The sequence below is a fragment of the Bubalus bubalis genome, chromosome X, assembly GCF_019923935.1.
Source record: "Bubalus bubalis isolate 160015118507 breed Murrah chromosome X, NDDB_SH_1, whole genome shotgun sequence".
NCBI lineage: Eukaryota > Metazoa > Chordata > Mammalia > Artiodactyla > Bovidae > Bubalus > Bubalus bubalis.
In genome coordinates, this window is record NC_059181.1 from 79,656,286 (window position 1) to 79,681,439 (window position 25,154).

The 25,154-nt window shown below is 36.1% G+C and overlaps 1 protein-coding gene and 1 long non-coding RNA gene across 2 annotated transcripts in view; one reads left to right on the forward strand and one right to left on the reverse strand.

Annotated features, from left to right (window-relative positions):
- Nucleotides 1–25,154, reverse strand: part of HTR2C (5-hydroxytryptamine receptor 2C) — a 343,880-nt gene that overhangs the window by 94,927 nt on the left and 223,799 nt on the right. The window lies entirely within an intron of this gene.
- On the forward strand, nt 11,349–23,270 carry LOC123331804. The gene is made up of 2 exons (XR_006548583.2): nt 11,349–12,603; nt 22,911–23,270. It is a non-coding gene; the product is annotated as an uncharacterized LOC123331804 (long non-coding RNA).

Genomic DNA, 25,154 nt, shown 5'->3' on the forward strand with positions numbered 1-25,154 from the left:
ACAAAGAAATCAGAGACATTATTAAGAATTATTCTAAACAAAATATTGATGAATGTTCATTTCTGTTGTATCCACCCAGAAGTTGATTGTATTGAGGGTTTGTGTATTCTCAACCTGTTTCATTTGCAGAAATGCAGTTCAGTTCAGTTCAGTCACTCAGTCGTGTCCAACTCTTTGTGACCCCATGGACTGCAGCATGCCAGGCCTCCTTGTCCATCACCAACTCCTGGATTTTACTCAAACTGTTGTCCATTGAGTCAGTGATGCCAGAAATTACTTTTCCAATTTTGTTTCAAATACACAAGTATCACCTGACTGCCATTATGTACAGAATTTTGTTGCTAAAACCACTGGAATATAAGATGCATTAGGTCAATGTTGTTCTCTGTGTTTTATTTTTCTACTATTTAATTCATGAGACATAGGTCAATGCATGGCACAAAGCAGGTACTCAATAAATATTTATTAAATTTGTAAACAAATATATACCCCTCAACAGATTATAACATCACCCTAAATCCAACTTCATCATGCTGTGCTGTGCTTAGTTACTCAGTCATGCCCGACTCTTTGGTGCCCCATGGAGTTAATCCTCAAGGCTTCTCTGCCCATGGGGATTCTCCTGGCAAGAATACTGGAATGGGTTTCCATGATCTCTTCCAGGGGATCTTCCCAACCCAGGGATTGAGCCCAGGTCTCTTATTTATGTTGCAGGTTGCTTCTTTACTGTCTGAGCCACCAGAGAAGCCCAAGAATACTGGAGTGGGTAGCCTATCCCTTCTCCAGAGGACCTTCCCAACTCAGGAATCAAATCAGGGTTCTTGTATTGCAAGTGGATTCTTTATCAGCTGAGCTATCAGGGAAGCCCCAACTTCATCATATGCCAATATACATTCTCAATATGGTGCATATCCACTCTGCAGATCCACTATCTAGTCAGTTCTCAGTTCTCAGCAATTGCATATTTAATAATGGCAAAAATGGCAATAGCTATTATACAGTATCTTATACCAAGCACAGTGTTAGCAGTGTTAGTTTGGTACTTCATTTTTAGTTCTACTCCATATAGCTGTAGTGTCAACTCTATTACCCTACAGTGTGAGGAAAATGTGTCTCAAAGTCTCAGACTTGTTCAAGTCTACAGAATTTTGCTCCAAATCTGACATTTTTTTTCCCCAAACACAAAGGTACTTCTCACCATACACTATTTATTAAATAATAAATACAATTGTTTTTTACAATACAGGACAATATTTCTTGTGCAGGTTTTTCAAGAAGTCTACTTCCAAACCTATAAGACAGCAAAATCCAGAAACAAAGGGAATGAACAAGCGCCTAAAGTAAAAACTATCCCAAAAATAGAAATATCAGAATGAGTTAAATTATTGATTTCTAGATTAACTTCATTATCAAAAATAATTGCAGAAAACTTTCTCTGAATTTATGTAAGCCAAGTTTTCTCAAACTTGTCTGATTATAAGTATTCCCTAAGGTTTTTATCAAAAATGTTTTTCCTGGATTTAACTACAGACATTTTAATTCAAAATATTTAGAATTTCAGTGAAAATTTATTTTCTGTTTGTCTTTGTAAGAAGACAAATGGATTTTTCAAGTTGTCTCAATGGAATTAAAGTGTATTTTCTTTAGATAAATTTCTGAGAAGAAATATGTAAAAAGTTTGTTGGAAGTTGCATAGCAAAAGATCAGTTAGTCAAAAGAGATAAAATCTTGTTTTCAGAGGCAAAAATTGCATAGTGTTTCATAAGACATTTTCCTATATTCACTCATTTATTCATTCAAAGATTACATCAAAGATTACATCAGATTACAAGATTAATAACCAAAACTCACAGGCATCACCACCAATATTGACAATAATGGCAAAGACTGAATAATAGACACTGTAAAATTTCAGTTCATTTGTTGAAATGAAAAAATAAAAGGGATTTATTTCTATGAAATGTTGGAGATAACATTTGCTTGGTACAATAAATATTTGTTACTTGTATAAAGGAATATCCCTACCCTGCAGATCATAACCCCACCACAGATAAAATACCAATTTTCTAATATTCTGATAATATGATTAAGAGATGTGGAATGTTGGACTGTAAAATGATCCCAAAGCTAAAATGGAAATGAGAAGTTATAATTGATGTCTTTAAGTTAACATATATGAAAAGATGAACAAACATAAAAAAGTTTAAAAATTTCTTCAGTTCATTTCATAAAATAATAGTGTCAGTATCAAAACTTACAAAATACTGAAAAAAATGAGACTAGAGACAAATAGCACTCATTGATATAGAATCAAAATTACAAACAAAATATTCACAAATATAACCCAGCAAAGAGTAAAATGAGTAAAACATCACAGTAAAACAAAATTTAGTTCAAGAATGTAATGATAATTTAATATCACAAAAATCTGCCAATATAGTCTCTTATGTTAACATTTGTAAAGAAAGTTTATGAGCTTTATTCTTAAGAATAACTTTATAAAATGCTATAAAATACAGGAGCCATTCCTAATTAAAACTTTAATTATATAGAGATAAATAGAATTCCCCCTTAAATTTGATAACTTACAAAAACCAAGAACAAATATAAACAGTAATGCATTAAATACATTTCAAGTACATTAAATTTAAAAATTGGACAGGGCAGAAATTTACAGAGACTTTAAAGCAGCTACCATAACCATACTCAATGAAGGAGGGGTGGATATTCTTGAAATTAACAGAAAGAGAACTTCACAAATAAGAAGTAGTACTTATGAAAAAGAAACAAATGAAGAGTTTAGAGCTGAAAAAAAAATCACTGGGTGGGCTCAATAGAAGAATGGATATGATAGATGAAGAGTCATTAAAACTGAATGTAGATCAATAGGAATTATCCAAATGAACAAGAATGAGAAAAAAATTAAAAATAAATGAGCACAGTAGGAACTATGGGACGACAACTATGGGAACACACCTAATATTTATGCCTTGGAAATCTTGAGAGAGGAGATATTGGTACAGGAGAAAACTATGTGAAAAAATAATGGGCTAAAAAGTTTCATATTTGATGAAAAATAAATTTACAAATTTACGAAGTTCTTCAAAACCCAAATGGTTAAACCAAAGAAAATCATGCCTAGATACATCATAATCTGGTGAGAAAAAAAAAAAAAGATAAAGAAAACAATTCTTGAAGCAGCTGAGAAAAATGACTTTTTCATGAGAGACCAGAAGGTATAATCACAATTTGGAATTTTATATCCAGTGAAACTATCTTCAGAAAATGAATGTGAAATAAAAAGATTTTCTTAGGAAAGGAAACTAAGAAATTGATTGCCAGGAGACTTACTTTAAACAAATTTAATGATGTTCTTCAGAAAGAAAGAAAACTTATAAACTTTAAGAATAAATGAGGAACAACAGAAATGGTAAACAATCTGGGAAAATAAATTATTTTTCTTTTCTTAGGTTTTTAAAAGATATGTGACTGTCAAAAACAAAAATTATTACATCATCTGAGAAGGTTCTCAATGTATATAGGTAAATTCCATATTATAATTAAAACAAAAAGGCAAAGGCTTAAGGAGCCTATGTGGTTGTAAGATTTTTATATTCACTTGAAGTGAATAAAACATTAATTACTAGGAAATTATGACAGATTAGCTATGTATATTTTAATCTAAACACAATCATTAAAATTTGTACAAAGAACATAGCAAAAAAAAATCAATATATCAATGAAAATGGAATACTAAAATAAAACGCAGGACCCACCAAATAATTCAGAAGAGAAAAAAAAGTAATTAAAAAGAGAAGGGAAAAATAGAAAATGATAAAATAGTAGACATAATTCCAAACAAATTAATAATTGCATTAAATGTAAATGATATAAGGTGTAATTTGTATCAATTTAAAGAACTAGCTATGTTGGATTAAAAAAGTATAAAAATACTATATACTGTCTATAAGAAACCTACAAGTTTAAATATAATGTAGATAGGTATATAGTAAGAGAACGTAAAGAGATAAACTCTGAAAATACTAATCAAAAGAATGCTGGGGTTACATATTAATATTGGACAAAGTAAATTTCAGATCAAAGGATGTTACTAGGGATAACAGAGACCATTTTATAATGATAAGGGTGTCAATTCCTCAAGAGGATATAACCATACTAAATATTTATGTACCTAATAGCATAGCTTCAAATTTCATGAAGCAAAAAAAGATAGAAAAGAAAGAAATCAGAAGTACAATCGCTACACATACACACAAACATATGTACAAGGGAATATTATTTCATGTTCAAAAGAATGAAACTAAGATACATGCTACAACATGGAGGAGACTTAAAGACATTATTCTTAGTGAAATAAGTCAGATACAAAGGGAGAATTCCATTTACATGAGGTTCCTAAAATAGTCAAATTCATGGAGACAGAAAGTAGAATGGTAGCAGCTGGGGGAAGGGAGTATGAGGAGTTATTGTTTAATGAGTTCAGAGTTTCAATTTGAAATGATGAATTCTGGAAATGGATAGTGGTGATGGCTTCACAATAGTGTAAATATACATAATGTTACTGAAATGTATGCTTAAAAATGGTTAAAAGGATAACCAAAAAAGTAAATAGCACTTTTCCAGCCACCTTAGAAGCCCTTCCATGTGGTCCGACTGAATTGTAAACTCTTCACCACCACAAATTAACTACAGTCCTGGCATTTACAGTAATTAGTAACAACATTTCTTTATAGCTCTATAAATAAAGAGTGCATTCCTTAGTGGGGAAAAAAGTACAATCACAATTATACTTTGAGATTTCAACATCTTTTCCTCAGTAATTGATATAACAAGCAAACAGAAAATTACTAATGGTATGAAAGAACTGAACAGCATTAAGAACAAACTACAACAAATTGACCTTTGCAGAACACTCTATGCAACAATGATACATACACATTCTTTGCAAGAGTTCATGGAAAGAAACACAATAAATTAAATCTTAAGAAATTAACATAATTGATATTATACAATGTATAATTCTCTGACCACAACAGAATAAACCTAAAAACCAGTAACAAAAAGATACCTCGAAAAAGACAAAGTATCTGTCAATTAAACAACACAGTTCTCCACAATCCATGTTTCAAAAAGGAAGACAAATTATATCAGAAAATAATTTTAACTAAATGAAAATTAAAATAAAGCATCAAAATTTGTGTGATGGTGTTAAAGCAGTACTCAGAGGGGAATTTCTAACATTAATGATTTATTTTAGAAAGGAAAAAAAAATCTAAAATCCATGATCTATGCTTCTATATTAAATGGACAAAGAAGGGTAAAAATTAAATCCAAAGTATCAGAAGAAATGAGGTAATAACTACAAAAGCAGAAATTAATGAAATTGAGGAAATTCAATGAGATCAAATGAAATGAAATGGTTGTTTGCCAAAGATTTTATAAAATTGATAAAATTCTAGTCAGATTGAGGAATAAATAAAAGTAGAAGACACAAAGTACCAATATCAGTGATGAAAGAAGAAATATCTCTGTAGACTCCACAAACAGTTATAAGGGGATTATAATTATAAACAAATATATAAATGCATATATATGGAATATTGGAAAATGGTATTTATTTGCAGGGAAGGCATGGAGACGCAGATAGAATGGACTTGTGGACACAGTGGGGGTATAGAGGATGGGACCAATGGAGAAAGCAGCATAGCACTACCATGTGTAAAATAGATAGCTGATGAGAAGTTGCTGTATAAAAAAGGAGCCCAGCCTGGCACTCTGTGATGACCTAGAGGGATGGGATGCAGGAAGGGGAAGGAGGCTCAAGAGGGAGGGGATATAGGTATAATTATAGCTGATTTGTTTTGTTGTACAGCAGAAACCATCAAAACATTGTAAAGCAATTTTCCTCCAATTAAAAAAAAATCAAGAATGATTTGCCCATAAATTTTGTAGGGTTTTGGAGTCCTTAGACATGAAATCACAAATTTTCTGAGCAATGCACTGAGGCAAGAATCTCAGTGGAGACTGTGCTCCTGAGAAAAAATGAAAACAACAAAAGAAGGATACAAGTGTTCTAAATCCCCAAACTTGAGTCAGCCTTTTCCTGAGCCTAACATTGGCTCACTTGCACTCTGTGAAGACTGCCAAAACCAGGACAGTTTATTGGAAACTTAACCCAGATTTGAATTCATCTGAGTAAAGCCTTTTTAGAACTCCAAAGTCTTTTTAGATGACCAGTCTTTTAAGTTAGGGAACAGTTCCACCCTAACTTAAAGTCTGGAAAACTTAATGGAATCCTAGGCTGTCACTCAAGTTGATGGTATTGACAGAATTGACTGTCAGCAACATCTCTTATGGATCAGTAATTTCCATACACAGGTGCATGGAGAAAATTGAGAAATTAAGTATAACAATGTAATTTTAATAAGGTTATATATATTCCATTTAAATATATTTTATTAAATAAATTCAATAAATATATGGACTTTTTTTTTTAATTCTGAAATTATCCTCCTTATGGAATCCAGAAGTAGAAGGGTCTAGTCTATATGATTGGCTGAATTTTGCTTTATTATTTTATTCCTGATCCCATGTTTTTGAGGACTCAGCACATTCTTGATGTTTCCTATCACTTTGCTCTTGACAGAATACCCTGGATATCATTGCATTCTGCATCTTACATTAATTATTTCTTTTAAATGCTTTCAGGGAATGCCATGAACTTTCTCCCTTGTAATCACACCCACCCCCTTGCAACTTGATTCTTATCTGATCCTAGACTGTGTTTCCACCTACTTGAACTTGATTTAGAATTACTGGATCTTCTTTTGCTTCTGAAATTCAGACATTTTAAAAAATTTTACCTTGACACCCAGACATGAAATTCTGGGCTGCTTTTTAGGCTATAACCTTTGCTTCTTTCTGCAGTAGAAAGTAAATTCTCTCTCCTTCTATCTACTCTGAGTAAATTGACCCTAAGTAAATTTGTCCAACTATTAAAACTCTGCTAACTTGGTAGTGCTGAGAGGAGGAGCTGCAATTTTGGAAGTATTACCCGTATGCTGTAGTGTTGCTGGCAACTCTGCAGGCCCTTCTCTATCAGTAAGTCATGTCTGACTCTTTGTGATCCCATGGACTGTATCCTGCCAGGCTCCTCTGTCCATGGGACTTTCCAGGCAAGAATACTGGAGTGAGTTGCCATTTTCTTCTCCAGGGGATTTTTCCTGGACCAGGGGTCAAACACTTGTCTCCTGTATCTCCTGCATTGCAGGCAGATTCTTTACTCACTGAGCCATCAGGGAAGCCTTCATCTGCAGGCTAATATGTTCAATGATTTCCTATTGACCCCGGGCTTACAGATCCACTCAAACACCACTGTCTCTTACAAGCCAAGGTCATAGAACACAGTACTCTACCCCCTAACGAAGATCTGTCAGAATGCCTCTCTAGCAATGTAGTTCAGCATCTGTACTTCCTTGGCACATAGATTTTATGCTTCTTCAGTGAGGAAGAGTGATGTTTCTGGTATATGTCCTGATGATGTGGGTGGGGAGATGGGACATCCTACATATGCAACCAGCCAACCCCCCCTTAGTATAAAATAGGGATTTCCTGGCAGCACTATGCAGGATGTTCAATCTTCCCGCCCATGTGAAGGTTAGCTACTGCATCATGAAGTTTCAGTTTCTGTCGAAGGGCTTGTAACTTGATGCATCTTTGTGTGAATCATTTCAGGAAGACCTCTTCCAAACTGGTCATCTGTTCCTGGTGAACTGGCTATGATTACTAATAGCCTAAATGATCTAGAAGGCTGGTAACTGATAACCCACCTCATACTCAAACTTAAGCCTAGTATCTCTAACAATATAATTTTCTATCAAATTAAAAGATAAAATTCTCTTTACATGGGTGCCAAGATATATCATGGGTTACAAACACTCTCCAGTTCCAGTCCCAATTCTGTCAACCTTCATGAAATAAATAACATAAACCTCTGAATTACATAATCCATTCTAAATAATATAAACATAGACTTTTTATACTACAGTCGAGGCAATTCTATTCCTTGAAGACCCTAGTTGGGCTATATACACTTATTCCAGTTATCCAAGATTATCCCAGTTGAAATTAGCTATCTTATATGTATCATAAGTTATTTGCAGAAAGCATAGGTCTAGAAGCAACATCCTGAGACTCACTGCTCCACGGCTATGCAATCTGATCACCACACTCTGAAATAAATAAACTTAGCTAAAGACAGATTCTGTCAGCCTCATTCTTTTAGCTGAACAAATTTTGCTTTATGTACTATCCTATCTCAAGCCTCTCAGCTCTGAGAACTTTTATACCTGTAAAAATTCATGAATCTTCAGTTCCACCAGCACCCAACACCTGAAAGGTTCAATATGATGTTTAATATCTTTTAAAAAATATCCTGGACTTGCCCCCCTGAAATAGTCCTTTAACCCATCTACCCTGGAGTTTCCCACATGATTTGCAATAGAGCTAGTTATTTTGAGTTGACTTCAAGTCTTTTCCTAGGGGAATATGGCAAAGATTTCCATTTCTCTGTTGATATTTTTTCCAGAGAATGGAAGACTCAACAATTTCATGTATCTTGGGTGGGAAAGGGAGAAGGGCAAAGAAGAAATGATGAATATTTTCCTGGAGCTCTCTGCCTAACCAAGTATACATTAATGAGAATTTTTGTTATTTGTATTAGGGGCTCTACTCTAGTAGAGTAGGTATTAGGTATTTTTCATTCTCAGTCGTGTCTGATTCTTTGTGACCCCAAGGACAGTAGCCCATCAGGCTTCTCTGTCCATGGGGTTTTCTAGGCTAAGAATACTGGAGTATTCTCCTCCAGGGGATCTTCCTGACCCAGGGATTGAACCCCCATCTCCTGCATCTCCTGCCTACATTGGCAGGAGGATTCTTTACCACTGAGACACCTGGAAGGACCACTCTAGCACAGTAGTGGAAGAAAAAGAAACAATGCGCATAAGGGAGTAAGATATTGTTGTGGCTTTAAATTTATGCCTCTAGATTTTTTTTGGTTTTGGCTTCATTTTAATACATTAAGTTCATCCCTAATACAGTACTTTACATTCCAAAGGGAGGAAAAGCCTATTTGTATCATTTATGTAAGGTGATTGCTAAATCATAGGGGAAAATATATTTTAAAATGTATTAAGTATTCATAATTTATCATCTTGATGATACTAGCAGGATTAAATTTTGATAATTCTTAGATACTTGAGTGATAAGTATCATGACCACCCCATCATTCTGACATTCACTAAAGACCAAAGTAAACATAAAATGTTCTTTTGAGTAAATTTTTAATAACAGACCTTTAGATTTCTATAACATATTCATTAATACTAAAATGCACTTTTTATTAACAATTAGGATTCCAAATAATGAATAACTCATCCCTAACTGGGAGAAGGCACTGGCACCCCACTCCGGTACTCTTGCCTGGAGAATCCCATGGGCAGAGGAGCCTGGTAGGCTGCAGTCCATGGGGTCACTAAGAGTCTGACACGACTGAGAGACTTCACTTTTCACTTTCATGCATTGGAGAAGGAAATGGCAACCCACTCCAGTGTTCTTTCCTGGAGAATCCCAGGGACGGGGGAGCCTGGTGGGCTGCCGTCTCTGGGGTTGCACAGAGTTGTACATGACTGAAGCAACTTAGCAGCAGCAGCAGCAGCAGAAATTTTTAGGTCAGTGTTTCTAACTTATTTGGTTGCTACTCTTTAATTTACTATTTGGTGGGATACATTTTCTACAATACATTTAAGCTAAAGATATAGCACAAAATCTATAAAATCAATTTATTTTATCTTACATTTATATGTTAATATTTACTAAATATCTAGTCAAGTCTGAATTAACTGCTACTGATATTAGTATCGACAACATGCTGCCAGATACTTGGCAGATTTCTTAAAGCCCTGAGTAGGAATCATGGTTTTAGAACACTCAAAGTAGCTAGGTCAAAAAGACACCATCTATAGCCTTATTTAGAGCACCTTAGTAACTGCTGTTTGTGAACTTGTAACCCATACTCATTATCTTCTCTCTCTAGTTAGTAATCATCTTGATTATTTGCGGTGAATACCCAAGGCTTAGAAATACATCTTCAAGTGAACTCCAGGTATTAACCTTGAATGCCCCCATGAACTCCCTTCTTTTACATCACAGATTGAAACCAATACTTAATCAGTACTTTTCATATGCCCAATTTTCAAACATCCCCACATCCTAAGGTTTACTAAAGCTTTTTGTTTTTTACTTATTCTCTATTCAAATGGTTCACTCTGCAGAAAAATGTAAATAGATTAAAAGTTACTGTGAAATTTTAATTAACAGAAAATAGAAACTCCTTCTAAAGCTTCTTAATGGGGTCCAGAAAGCAATATTGACAATACTGAAATACAATTTCATAAAGACAAACTCTCTCTCTCTCTCTATGTGTGTGTATGTATATATGACTAAAATGTGGTTTACAATGAAAATATTGCCATTTGAAAATATTTCCCTAAAATTTCACAAGTTTGCTTTTAAAAAACACAAAACCAGTGACAATGTGTTTCAGGAGCCAAGTAATGAAGTAACTACTACATTGTATAACAGATATGTTCTTTTCATAGTAATACATTACTCAGATTATTAATTTGAATTGTTAGTATTGTAGATATATGTTGAAATGAGTTTTAGGAGAACTCGTATATTTTATTAATTTAGGGTTTATTCTCTCCCTTGTTCCAAAATAAGTTTAAGGTGTTTTACTGATGTGGCATTAAAATGTGTATTTAGTAAATATTAAGTTCTTAATACATAATAGGTATATGGAGATAATGATACAGAAGGCAAACATTATATTTGTTCTCATGATTTTATAGTATAGTGAGAAATATTATAAGACAAAAAACTAAACTGGGCAAAATAGAAGCACACATGGAGTAAAAGGGCATTTTTTTTCACATGCAGCAATTGAGAGAAGAAAGCCAAAGGAGAAACAAAACCAAAAAAGCAAACAAAAACTTGGGAGTTTTGAATGGCATTTTTAAAATTTAAATTTATTTATTTTAATTGGAGAGAATGGCAAATATTTTCTGTAAGGGGCTAAATATGTATTTTAGTCTTCGTAACTACTCAACTCTCCTTTGGTAGGGTGAAAGCAGCGATCTTTGAAAGAATAGGTATGACTATGTTCAAGAAAACTTTATGTATCATTAGCTGTAGCCAGCACAATTTGGCACATGGATATAGTTAGTCAACCCCTGACCTTGAGAGCTAGGAAGGGGGAACTGATGTGGTTGAGGATTGATGGAGATGATTTAATGTTATCTTCAATGCTGCTGTTTGGCATTATCAGGGATAGAGCTAATTCTCTCTATATTAGGGTCAGGTTGGGAATTGAAAAAATAATCCAGGTACACAAAAAAGATTTCTGCTTTAGCTGCATAAAATGAGCATGTTAGTGGGGATCCTAATTAGATTCTTGAAAGACATTAGTACTCAAGAGAAGGAAATTTAAGCAACATTTCACTCAAGTCACTAAGAAAATTTCATGGTGAATCTGAACATTTGAAATTTCATTTCATTAGGTACTGAGATCCTCCATTTTCAATAGGAATCAAAGACCTGTAATTCAAGTGAACACAAGCTCATACACATGTATCCTTCACTTTACATAAAGTTCTTGATCAGGCTGAGGAAGTTCTCTTCTATTTCTAGGTTGTTCTTTTATCACAAAAGGGGGTTGGATTTTGTTGAATGCTTTTTTGAGTCTATTAAGGTAGTGAGGTTATTTTTTTAATTTTATTCTGTTAATAAGCTGAATTATATTGATTGATTTTCTCAGGTTGAACCAATTTTGCTTTTTTTTTTTTTTTTGCTGCAAAAGTTTTATTGTTTCCATTTGGTACAAGGATTGGGCAAGGCTCCATGGTGGTTAAAAAGCTGCACAGTGGATGCAGAGAGGGGCTTCAGGTGCAGCCCTGACCCCAGAGGGCTCCTCAAAGGTTGGGCTCCTAGTGGTGCTGGAGGGTGAAGCTTTCAAAGATATATTCACCCAGCCCAACCAGGGGACCAGCCAACCTGTGGAGGTTAGTCAGGTGGTTGCCATCTACTTGATGAGTTTCAGCTATTGGCTCAGCTCCCCACCTTCCCCCTGTCCTCCACTACTCCAGCAGCCTGTTGGGGTGGGGAGATGGGGCTGATCAGGTAGTTGTAATCTACTTGATGAGTATCAGCTGCTCCTACAGAAAGCGCCTCTCTAGGAAGTCACAGGGATGGGGGTCTGTGGGGGCCGAACCCAAGGCATGAAGGTCCACAAGGGCCTGGCTCAGGTTCTTCTCCAGGGCTGTGGAGCTTCCTTATTGTCCAAAGTTTTATCCCATTCATCTTTGGATGGCTTTTGCACATCCTAGAAGAGGGCATGGGACACTGTGCTGGTTTTCCATCTTCAAGAGATGCTAGGGGCCCTGCTCCTTCTTGGCCAACTCGGAAAAAGTGGCCCACGCTGTCCAGAACCACATCCTGGCAGTGGAAATAGAAGCCCATAGAGAGGTAGGTGTAGGGGGACCCAGATGCCATTGACCCCGTGGTTGATGGCAGCCTCCACCTCAGTGAAATAATTCTGAGGAATCATGGTTGTTTGGTCTTAAGGAGTTAAGCTCAAAATATGGTGTTGGCTAGTCCAGAGGCTGAGGATGGCTGAGTGGCTGGTTCCAGAAGTTACAACTGGAAAAAAGGTTGGAGGGTTGTCGGCAGCTGGAAAAGGGGGGTGTCCCTGGGTCCCTTCTGTCCAAACACTGTTGAAGCAAGAGACAGATCCACGGTACCACCTGAGAACACTGCCCCAATTTTGCATTTCTGGGATAATACCCATTTTCTTGGTGTCCAACCTTTTTCATATCTTGCTGGATTCAGTTTGCTAGTATTTTGTTGAGGGTATCTGCATCTATATTCATACAAGTTATTGATCTATAGTTTCTTTTTTTTTTCTTGTGCTATATTTGTCTGGTTTTGATATCAGGATAATATCAGTCTCATAAAAAGAGTAGGAAAGAATTCCTCTTTTTTTTAATTTTTGAAAAAGTATTCGAAGAATTGGTGGTAATTCTTCCAGGGACTCACCAGACATGTCAAACAATGACAACTGTCTGGAAATGAGGCTCTGAAGGAGTTTGCTAACTCTGTTGCACTCTGGTAGGTATCAGGCTGCTAGTTTGCACTGAGATTGCAGGCTCTTGGTTTTCAAGGCTACCCTGGAGCCTGAGAGGGGTCATGAAATTAGGCAAGATAAAATGCTACAGAGACTGCTGTTCTTAATAAAATTCAGTCATTTTTCTTGAATAAGCACTCCCTGGCTTGCTTTGAGCTTTTAGGTAACTTCCAGAGTCCCAGATTAGTTGGTTCTGGCAGTTTTTATAAAATTTCTTGTTGCTTTTAATGAAGAGAGAATTTTGGAAGGAATAAAGACTGATATTCACCTGTAGTTTCTGTGTTATTAACACATCTTAAAGTTTTATAATCTTATATAGTTTAGAATTTGTAAAACATTTTTCACACAGATCATATTATTAATACAGAGAATGGAAATGGTGATTTTGAATAGAAGTATGAATGAGAATATGGAAACATCATATCCATATTAATTACCCAGTATCTAGGGGATGCATTATATACTATTCTTATAAATAAAACTATAGGTATATTTTATAATAGAGTATTTTAACATAATTGTCTCAAATAGTTTATATCAATCATTGCTTTATCTTATAATTTTGCTTATGTTTGTTCCTTACTGCAATTCTTTTATCCCAGTCTGTTTTACATTCAAAAAAAAAAAAAATGACCCAGAGGGATGGTATGGGGAGGGAGGAAGGAGGAGGGTTCAGGATGGGGAACACATGTATACCTGTGGCAGATTCATTTTGATATATGGCAAAACCAATACAATATTGTAAAGTTAAATAAAATAAAATTTAAAAAATTTATTGGAATATAGTTGATTTACAATGTTTTAATTTCAGGTGTACAGCGAAGTGATTAAGCTATGCATATGTGTATATTCATTCTTTTTCAGACTATTTCTCATATATTTTACCACAAAATATTGAGTAGGGTTCTCTGTGCTACACAGTATGTCTTTGTTGGTTATCTATCATATATATAATGGTGTGTATATGTTAATCCCAAGTTCCTGATTTATCCCCCCACCATGTTTCCCCTTTGGTAGCCATAAGTTTGTTTTCGATATCTGTAAGTCTGTTTCTGTTTTATAAATAAGTTCATTTTTATTATTTTTTTGAATTTTTAAAATTTATTTATCTTATTTATTTTTGGCTGTGCTGGATGTCTTTGCTGTGTTCAGGCTTTCCCTAGTTGCAGTGAGCTGGGGTCACTCTTTGTTGTGATGCATATGCTTTTCATTGTGGTGGCTTCTCTTGTTGTGGAGCACAGGCTCCAGGGAGCACCAACTTCATTAGTTGCTGCTCCTGGGCTCTAGAGTAGGGGCTCAGTAGTTGTGGCACATGGGCTTAGTTGTCCTGCAGCATGTGAAATCCTCCCAGACCAGGGATTGAACCCCTGTCTCTGCATTGGCAGGCAGATTCTTAATCTCTTGACCACCAGGGAAGTTCCTGTATCATTTTAAAACTAGATTCTACATAAGAGTGATGTTTTATATTTCTTTTTCTCTGACTAAAAAACTTCACTTAGCATATAATAATCTCTAGGTCCACCCATGTTACTACAAATGACATTGTTTCCTTCTTTTTAATGGCTGAGTAATATTCCATGGGGTGTGTGTGTATATGTGTGTGTACCACATCTTCCTTATTCATTCTTCTGGTAAAGGACATTTATGTTGTTTCCATGACTTGACTATTGTAAATTGTGCTGCTATGAACATTGGGGTGCATGTATCTTTTTGATTTATGGTTTTCTCTGAATATCTGCCCAGGTTGTGGGATTGCTGGATCATGTGGTAGTTCTATTTTTTGTATTTTAAGGAACCTCCATACTATTGCCCATAGTGTTTGTACCAATTTACATTCCCACCAACAGTGTAGGAGGGTTCTCTTTTCTCCACACCCTCTCAGAATTTATGGTTTGTAGACTTTTTGATGGTGGCCATTCTGACTGGTATGAGGTGATATCTCATTATAGTTTTCCATTTCTCTGATAATTAGTGATGTTCTACTTTATATTTTAAAAAATGTTGCCATAGTCAGAAACGTTATATTTTTTTGTAGCCAAATATCTCATTCTCATTTGTGTAATCATCTATGGTTTCTTCATTTTAGATGTTAGGTAAAGATCCCATACTTGGGATATTTTCAATTTCTCTTTTTCAATTTCTCCGTTTCAATTTCTTCTTGTTTTTACTTGGATAGGTTTTAGTCAACTTTTTAATCTTTCATAGAATTTATTTTCATGTGTGAAATGAAGTGAGAATTTAAATTTATCTAACATGTTTTCTTTTTCATTGATTTTTGATGTCTCATTTAAAAGCCTACCACTAGGCTTTTAACTTTTTTAATGTTTTTGTATGTTTAATCCTACATCCACACATTATTATTATACTGGCTCTTAGAATATATTAAGAAATAGCTTTCTATTTCCATCTTTGAAAAATGTTTATTAGAAATATGCATTTAATTTATTAAATGATTTTCAGCCTTTACCAGGATAAGTTTATTGTATTTAAGCTACTGCAATGCCATATTTATATATTTCATAATATGTTTAAAAATCCTTAAATTCATTAGATAAAAAGAAACTAGCATTAAAGTATAATTTTTTCCAGGAAACTTTATAGATTATATTACTTACGTATCACAGTAGCCTTGTAAATTAGTTACAGATCAAAGCCAAAACCCCTAAGGTTTGGTGATGTTAATACTCAAAGTGATGTAGTTGATAATTTGTATTTGAATATACATATCAAAAGCCATGATTTCACCCTGTTAATACAATCTGTATTGTGATTTATTGAGAATTTTTCTATGTTAATAACTCTTATTCACTGTATAATGGAGAGACAAACATGCAAACAAATTTCAGTACAATGAGCTAAGTGCCATGACCGAGGTAATACACATGGAAATATTGAGTATAACAAACTTAACTCTCCCCAGGTTTATAAGATAAGGCTCCTCGGAGAAGGCTGGAAAGGGAAGAAAGTAAAGTTTGGAGGAAATAAGAGAGCTGGACAAAAAGTCAAGGAGATCAGCAATGATGTCATAGAATACAGTATTTGTGAATGGAAGAGTTAAAAAGCTGGAAGGAGGTACTTTATATTTAGATGTAGGAAGTTGATTGGGGATTCCCTGATGGCTCAGAATCTGCCTGTAATGCAGGAGACTCGGGTTCGATCCTTGGGTCAGGAAGATCTCCTGGTGAAGAGAATGACTAACCCACTCCAGTATTCTTGCTTGGAGATTCCCATGGACAGAGGAGCCTACAGTCCATGGGGTCGCAAAGAGTCAGACATGACTAACATTAGGAAGTTGACTGGGCTTCCCTGGTGGCTAAGATGGTAAAGAATCTGCCTGCAATTGGTTACAGAAGTATACCCATTCTTACTTTTTGTCAAATTATAGGAATAATGATAAAAAGTATGTGGTTTTGTGAATTTCCAGGAAGGTTGTGCTTTAAAAAATGTTTATTCCCACATTATTTGGTATATATACCAACTATATAGTATCCTATACTTTTTCTACTGTCAATTTTTTAGATGAATACAGATTTTATATCTTCCAGCTTCCCTTGTTGTAACAGGAAGCTGGAAAGCAAGACTGAGAGTGAGTTAGGATCTCCTTTTACCACTTTTCCATCCTAACCAAGGAGAGAGCACTTAGAGTGAAGTTGTGAAAAGAGCAGTGTCAGGGATGACTGAGACGTGCCCTGAGGACCTCCAGGTTCGCTGCTTGTGCTGAACTTCTGCTGAACAGTCTATACAAAACTGCTGAATAGTTGCTGAGTTGCCAAAAGAAAGGAAAAATGTTGAGATCTGTACTTTCTTCTGAACTAAAGAAAACATATCTTTTCGTAGTAATAGATGAGATATGCTCAATAACCCAACTGTATTTATATAACAAATTTATCTTCCAATCCAAAGTCTTGGGAAACAACTTGTATAAGCTGGCATGAACTTCTCACTTTTCATAAAAAACCCTATCCATTTCCTCTAGTGGGACACTATTCTGTGTCCCTCTGGAAACTGTGATCCCAGAATTCCAATTCTAAGACTCCAGATAAACTGTCTTTTGGCCTCTTTATAGTTTGTGGTCCTTTGGGTTGACAAACTTTAGTATTGTTTTTCATTCTAGTCACATCATTGTAGTTTTAATAAACATTTAAAAGTTCTACCATACAATGAGTACTCCTTATTAATTTCTGGTAGAGTTTTAGATTTCTTTTTGCTTGATATCATAGGACTTGTGTGAAATGCTAAGATCAGTTTCTAGCATTTTTACATATTCTGTTACATTAAGGAAAAATATATTCTTTTATTTATTTATTTTTGTTTTATATTGGAGTATAGCTGATTGACAGTGTGGTAATTTAAGGTGTACAGCAAAGAAACTCAGGCATACATTTCAGTTCACTTCAGTTCAGTTGCTCAGTCATGTCCAACTCTGCGATCCCATGAATTGCAGCATGCCAGGCCTCCCTGTCCATCACCAACTCCTGGAGTTCACTCAAACTCACGTCCATCCAGTCGGTGATGCCATCCAGCCATCTCATCCTCTGTTGTCCCCTTTTCCTCCTGCCCCCAATCCCTCCCAGCATCAGGGTCTTTTCCAATGAGTCAACTTTTCACATGAGGTGGCCAAAGTACTGGAGTTTCTGCTTTAGCATTATTCCTTTATCAGATCAGATCAGATCAGTCGCTCAGTCGTGTCTGACTCTTTGCGACCCCATGAATCACAGCACGCCAGGCCTCCCTGTCCATCACCAACTCCCGGAGTTCACTCAGACTCACGTCCATCGAGTCAGTGATGCCATCCAGCCATCTCATCCTCTGTTGTCCCCTTTTCCTCTTGACCCCAATCCCTCCCAGCATCAGAGTCTTTTCCAATGAGTCAACTCTTCGCATGAGGTGGCCAAAGTACTGGAGTTTCAGCTTTAGCATCATTCCTTCCAAAGAAATCCCAGGGCTGATCTCCTTCAGAATGGACTGGTTGGATCTCCTTGTATCCCAAGGGACTCTCAAGAGTCTTCTCCAACACCACAATTCAAAAGCATCAATTCTTCGGCGCTCAGCCTTCTTCACAGTCCAACTCTCACATCCATACATGACCACAGGAAAAACCATAGCCTTGACTAGATGGACCTTTGTTGGCAAAGTAATGTCTTTGCTTTTGAATATGCTATCTAGGTTGGTCATAACTTTCCTTCCAAGGAGTGAGCGTCTTTTAATTTCATGGCTCTGCCCGCGCCCCCTCCCTCGCCCACCAAACTTCGCTTCTATCCAGGCTGCCACATGACATTGAGCAGAGTTTCTCTGCTGCACAGTTGGACCTTGTTTGTTATTCATTAAAATGTATTCTTTTAGCTTTAGCTTAGAGTTGAGGAAAAGTATCAAAGAAAAAGTGGGCCTGATTGCCTGATGTAGAATATTTTTCAAGTCATCATCCATGTATCTCTTTAGCCTTTCTAAACATTACAAATTGATTTTGAAAGGAAATAGAATAAAAATTTATGGTCAAATAACCCCAAATAAGGCACTGTTAAGGGCTTGGCTTAGTAAAGAATCCGCCTGCAATGCAGGAGTCCCGGGTTCGATCCCTGGGTCAGGAAGATCCCCTGAAGAAGGAAATGGCAACCTAGTCCAGTATTTTTGACATGGGAAATCCCATGCACAGAGGAGCCTGGTGGCCTACAGTCCTTGGCTCGCAGAATCGGACATGACTTAGTGACTAAACCACCAGCACCAAGGCTGTGCTATCAAGTAGAAGCAGATAAAAAAGACTTACAGATAAAGTATTCTACTAGTTAATATAGTCATCCTTGGTATTGGGAGTAGGGGTTCAGATTGGTTCTAGGACTCTGGGCAGAATCTCAAGTCCTTTACATAAAATGGTGTAGTATTTTCATATAATCATCCTGTAAGGGTAAATCATCTCTAGTTTACTTATAATATTTGCTGCTGCTGCTAAGTCGCTTCAGTTGTGTCTGACTCTGTGTGACCCCATGAATCACAACATGCCAGGCCTCCCTGTCCATCACCAACTCCTGGAGTTCACTCAAACTCATGTCCACTGAGTCGGTGATGCCATCCAACCATCTCATCTTCTGTCATCCTCTTCTCCACATGCCTTCAATCTTTCCCAGAATCAGGGTCTTTTCCAATGAGTCAGTTCTTTGCAGCAGGTGGCCAAAGTATTGGAGTTTCAGCTTCAGCATCAGTCCTCCCAAACAACACCCAGGACTGATCTCCTTTAGAATGGACAGATTGGATCTCCTTGCAGTCCAAGGGACTCACAAGAGTCTTCTCCAACACCATGGTTCAAAAGCATCAATTCTTTGGTACTCAGCTTTCTTCACAGTCCAACTCTCACATCCATACATGACTGCTGGGAAAACCATAGCCTTGACTAGATGGACTTTTGTTGGCAAAGTAATGTCTCTGCTTTTCAATATGCTATCTAGGTTGGTCATAACTTCCCTTCCAAGGAGTAAGCGTCTTTTAATTTCATGGCTACAGTCACCATCTGCAGTGATTTTGGAGCCCCCAAAAATACAGTCTGACATTGTTTCCACTGTTTCCCCATCTATTCCCCATGAAGTGATGGGACCAGATGCCATGATCTTCGTTTTCTGAATGTTGAGCTTTAAGCCAACTTTTTCACTATCCACTTTCACTTTCATCAAGAGGCTTTTTAGTTCCTCTTCACTTTCTGCCATAAGAGTGGTATCATCTGCATATCTGAGGTTATTGATATTTCTCCCGGGAATCTTGATTCCAGCTTGTGCTTCTTCCAGCCCAGCGTTTCTCATGATGTACTCTGTATAGAAGTTAAATAAGCAGGGTGACAATATACAGCCTTGACGTACTCCTTTTCCTATTTGGAACCAGTCTGTTGTTCCATGTCCAGTTCTAACTGTTGCTTCCTGACCTGCATACAGGTTTCTCAAGTGTCAGGTCAGGTGGTCTGGTATTCCCATCTCTTTCAGAATTTTCCACAGTTTATTGTGATCCACACAGTCAAAGGCTTTGGCATAGTCAATAAAGCAGAAATAGATGTTTTTCTGGAACTCTCTTGCTTTTTCCATGATCCAGCGGATGTTGGCAATTTGATCTCTGGTTCCTCTGCCTTTTCTAAAACCAGCTTGAACATCTGAAAGTTCATGGTTCACGTATTGCTGAAGCCTGGCTTGGAGAATTTTGAGCATTACTTTACTAGCGTGTGAGATGAGTGCAATTGTGTGGTAGTTTGAGCATTCTTTGGCACTGCCTTTCTTTGGGATTGGAATGAAAACTGACCTTTTCAAGTCCTGTGGCCACTGTTGAGTTTTCCAAATTTGCTGGCATATTGAGTGCCACACTTTCACAGCATCATCTTTCAGGATTTGAAATAACTCAACTGGAATTCCATCACCTCCACTAGCTTTGTTCATAGTGATGCTTTCTAAGGCCCATTTGACTTCACATTCCAGGATGTCTGGCTCTAGGTCAGTGATCACACCATCGTGATTATCTGGGTCGTGAAGCTCTTTTTTGTACAGTTCTTCTGTGTATTCTTGCCACCTCTTCTTAATATCTTCTGCTTCTGTTAGGTCCATACCATTTCTGTCCTTTGTCAAGCCCATCTTTGCATGAAATATTCCCTTGGTATCTCTAAATTTCTTGAAGAAATCTCTAGTCTTTCCCATTCTGTTGTTTTCCTCTATTTCTTTGCATTGATCACTGAGGAATGCTTTCTTATCTCTCCTTGCTATTCTTTGGAACTCTGCATTAAGATGCTTATATCTTTCATTTTTTCCTTTGCCTTTCACTTCTCTTCTTTTCACAGCTATTTGTAAGGCCTCCCCAGACAGCCATTTTGCTTTTTTACATTTCTTTTCCATGGGGATGGTCTTGATCCCTTTCTCCTGTGCAATGTCATTAACCTCCATCCATCGTTCATCAGGCACTCTGTCTATCAGATCTAGTCCCTTAAATCTATTTCTCACTTCCACTGTATAATCATAAGAGATTTGATTTAGGTCATACCTGAATGGTCTAGTGGTTTACCCCACTTTCTTCAATTTAAGCCTGAATTTGGCAATAAGGAGTTCATGATCTGAGCCACAGTCAGCTCCCAGTCTTGTTTTTGCTGACTGTATAGAGCTTCTCCATCTTTGGCTGCAAAGAATATAATCAATCTATATAAATATTTATAAATATAATCCTTGCTATGTAACTTGTTGCTGTTGTGTGGCAAATTCAAGTTTTGCTTTTGGAATTTTCTGGAATTTTTTAAAAATATTTTTGATCCACGGTTGATCGAATCTGTGGAGAAACAACTCAAAGGACTGACTGTAGTCTCTAGGAAACCTGGTAAGTGTAAATAAAACTTTATTTTAGTTAGGGAAAGAACTGTTTACAAAACAAAATAGTGCTTATTATATAATTCTCTTTGTGGAACTTGATGAACACAAGATTGCTTTCAGTCAATGATTTGAACAATAAATGGCTCCATTTTGGATTAGAAGAATTTATGTTTTGTTATTACATTGTTGTAACATTTTACATTATTTAATATCACTGTATATTCTTAGTAGTCAAGTCGCATTGTAACTTTCTGCTAATTAACCATATAAAATGATCTGTCCTACAAATTTGTAGTACTAGCTTGGTGCACATTAGGTATAGTTTTAGGTTACACATCTTTCTAGGAGAGTCACCAAGATTATTACATGCATTATAAAAATCTTCAGGATTTCATTAAGTAGCTAGTTTTGCTTAGCTTTCTAAGAAATAAAATATTAGTTATGGTTTAAAAGTGTTCATGGCCAGATATTAATATTCCTCATCCAGTTAAGTATAAAACCTGGGTAAAGAAAACTTTGTCATGAAACTATGTCATGAAAACTTATTTCTCTGAAATCTTATATCTCACTTTGTACTCCAATCTCATGTCTAGCCATCTTCCTGCTTTCATCTTCTGATACCTTTGTACATTTTGACTCTCTTGCCTAGGGTGACATCTGTAAAATATCTCTTCTTCAGATTCTTTTCCTGCTCCACTAGACAAACTCCTACACATAAAGACCCAGGTGAGACAGTGTTTAATTTGGGAAGCCCTTTCTAAAACTGCAGAGTTTGGTAGTTTATTAAGTTATTAACATACAGAGTTAATTATTCCTTCCTATATCTTCCCATGGTCCCCTGAGTAAATCTGTATCTTAGTATCTATATTTTGCTCTAATTGTTCTTTTATCTCTTCTGGTATACTGTAAACTTCTTGAAATTAGTCTGCCTTAGTACTGTGTAATATTTCACATAGCTCATTTAATAACAGATATCAGTCTCTATGTGTTCTATGATGTCACAATTCTTGATTATTGACATAATCAGCCCCACCCAGATTTAGGACCAATGAGAGACAGACCTATTAGTATACTAGGAGCTCCTGACAACAAGCTCTTGCCTTCTGTGGCCAGGCTGTGTAACAGCTGGTCTCACTGTGTGGGTTCCTGGTACCTAAGTTTTCCAACATTCTTGCTACAGGAAAAGATCTTCAGTAGAGACATAACTTGTCACTCTGGAATGATATAACTTGTGGGGAAGGAGCATATCTACTTCTAGACTTCTGCATTTAATCTCAGGTCTAGATTTCACTGTGTTAAGATCTTGTCCTGTGTTGTATCTCCAGAATGACTATCAAGAGTAGTGGAAACACCAGAAGTTACATCACTACCAGCACAGAAAGCTTTCTTGGACTGTCTAGATACTCCATGTTTGAACTGTGGTTTGGTACTTGAGAGTTGTGAATTTGGATTCAATCTGATGAACCAGTCACCAGGATGGGGATAGCATTTTTTGCTTGACTATTTTTATCCTACCCTAGAAGAAATTTATGAAGGTATTAATGGGCCTCCTCCACCAACTCATCGTCAAGAGTTTCCAGATCCTTATTTCTTGACTGTTTCTGACATTATTTAATCATCAAGGATGTAGTTTTAAATGCCTGTATGCATTAATAAAGGAGATTGTGAAAGATGTTTTTGATGTCGATGGATTTGGGGTAGGTTTTCATCTAATGGGGGGCATGTCTATTTTATGAATGTGAATAATTTAATTATAGGAAACTATAAAGACCTTCATAAGCCTGAATATGTTTAAAAATTAATCATAAACTTAACTATCAAAGGGTATTTTGTCTGGTAAAGATATTCAAATACTTGTTTTACCATTTCATGTTTTTTAGTTTTATTTAACAAAGTATCTACTATTTACTATAATAATTCAATTTATAAGTTGATATTACTCAGGGAAATTGGAAATTAGTATCAGCTACTTCAATTCACTAACAGGTTATTTGAGTTTAACAAGATGGCCTTTTCATCATTCTCTTTAAACATTCTGGATCTGTCTTAGCTACTGGTGAATGTCTTCAAAGACTATGGCCTGGTTTCCATAACGCAGATTTGTTAAGTGTATAACCCATATAAGTGATGGGGAACAAAATTGGGGTAACCAAGGAAGGAGTCACAGAGTTTTGGGGTGGCTCCCACTCTAGATACTGCTTTCTATATAAAATCAATTTAGGTGAGTGAATAACCACTCACAAAATAGTAAGGGATATAAGAGAAAGTAGTGGGACTAAAAATATCTCAAAAATTGTGGCCACATAGAAACAGTAGGGAAAAAAAAGTGACACTAGGGAGAAATGGTTGTTCTACCATGAGGAACCCTGAATGTTTGGAGTATGAACTGGTGCTTGTTAATAAATGACTGGTGAAGACACATGCTTGGAGCAAATGATAGCTTGCCAGAAAGCAAAAATATTCCCATGAAGAGGCTTCCTGCAATAACTCCTCTCCAATCTTCTATTCAGACTGTGTATTTAGAAGGCTTCTATAGGCAAACTGCAGATTTAATATGCTAATATATTTCTCAGTGAATTAAATCTTTGTAATGAGCGCTTGCAATGGGAATATTATCCTGACTCCTGCTTCTTTTTTCAGTCAGGTAGATATTGCCATGATTAAAGTGACAAGAAATGTCATGTATAGGTAAAGAAGAAATTTTTAAGGGTTTCCCCAATATGAGTATTCCATATGTGTGACATGTATATGTTCTTTGGATATTTTCCTATATTTCTATCATCATTGTACTACTTAAATATCTTTTTTGTTCAAAGACCTTAAAGTATTCTCTAAACATTAGCATATTAATCTTCTAAAAAATACATCAAGTGGGGTCTGGGTAAAATTATGAAAAGATGAAATTGGTCCTTAGGCATTTTCATTACTTTCAAACCTCTTTCTCCCATTAATAGTACCTATAGTTTAATTAAGCAATTTGAATTAAAATTAGATTTCAATGATTAGAATTATAGGAAAGGCAAAGCAATAGGGAAAAAGTGATAATGGAATAATTTTGGGTGGTATGGGAGGACAGAGAAACTTTAGCAGTGTCCCTCAAATCACAGGGGGCCCTCCCTGGTGGCTCAGATGGTAAAGAATCTGCCTGCAATGCAGCAGACCCAGGTTTGATCCCTGGGTTGAGAAGATCCCCTGGAGAAGGGAATGGCTACATAATCCAGTATTCTTGCCTGGAGAATCCCATGGACAGTGGAGCCTGGTGGGCTATAGTCCATGGTGTCGCAGTGTCGGACACAACTGAGTGACTAACAACACATGACCCTCAAATCACACCTCATAAAAGGCTTCCTCTGAAAATATAAGAAAGAATTCTAAGAACACACTTAGCCATTCTATGACATAAGCAGTTAGTCTAACGGTGCCACATTTTGTCTGTTATTAATATTCAATATAATATACTATAAAATATTTTAATAAATTGTTTGTTAAAAATGGAATCTGTAAATTTTAGCTGAACTATCACTATCAGATAATCACTTTAGGATGAAGTATAAGAATTTTTCTAGCTT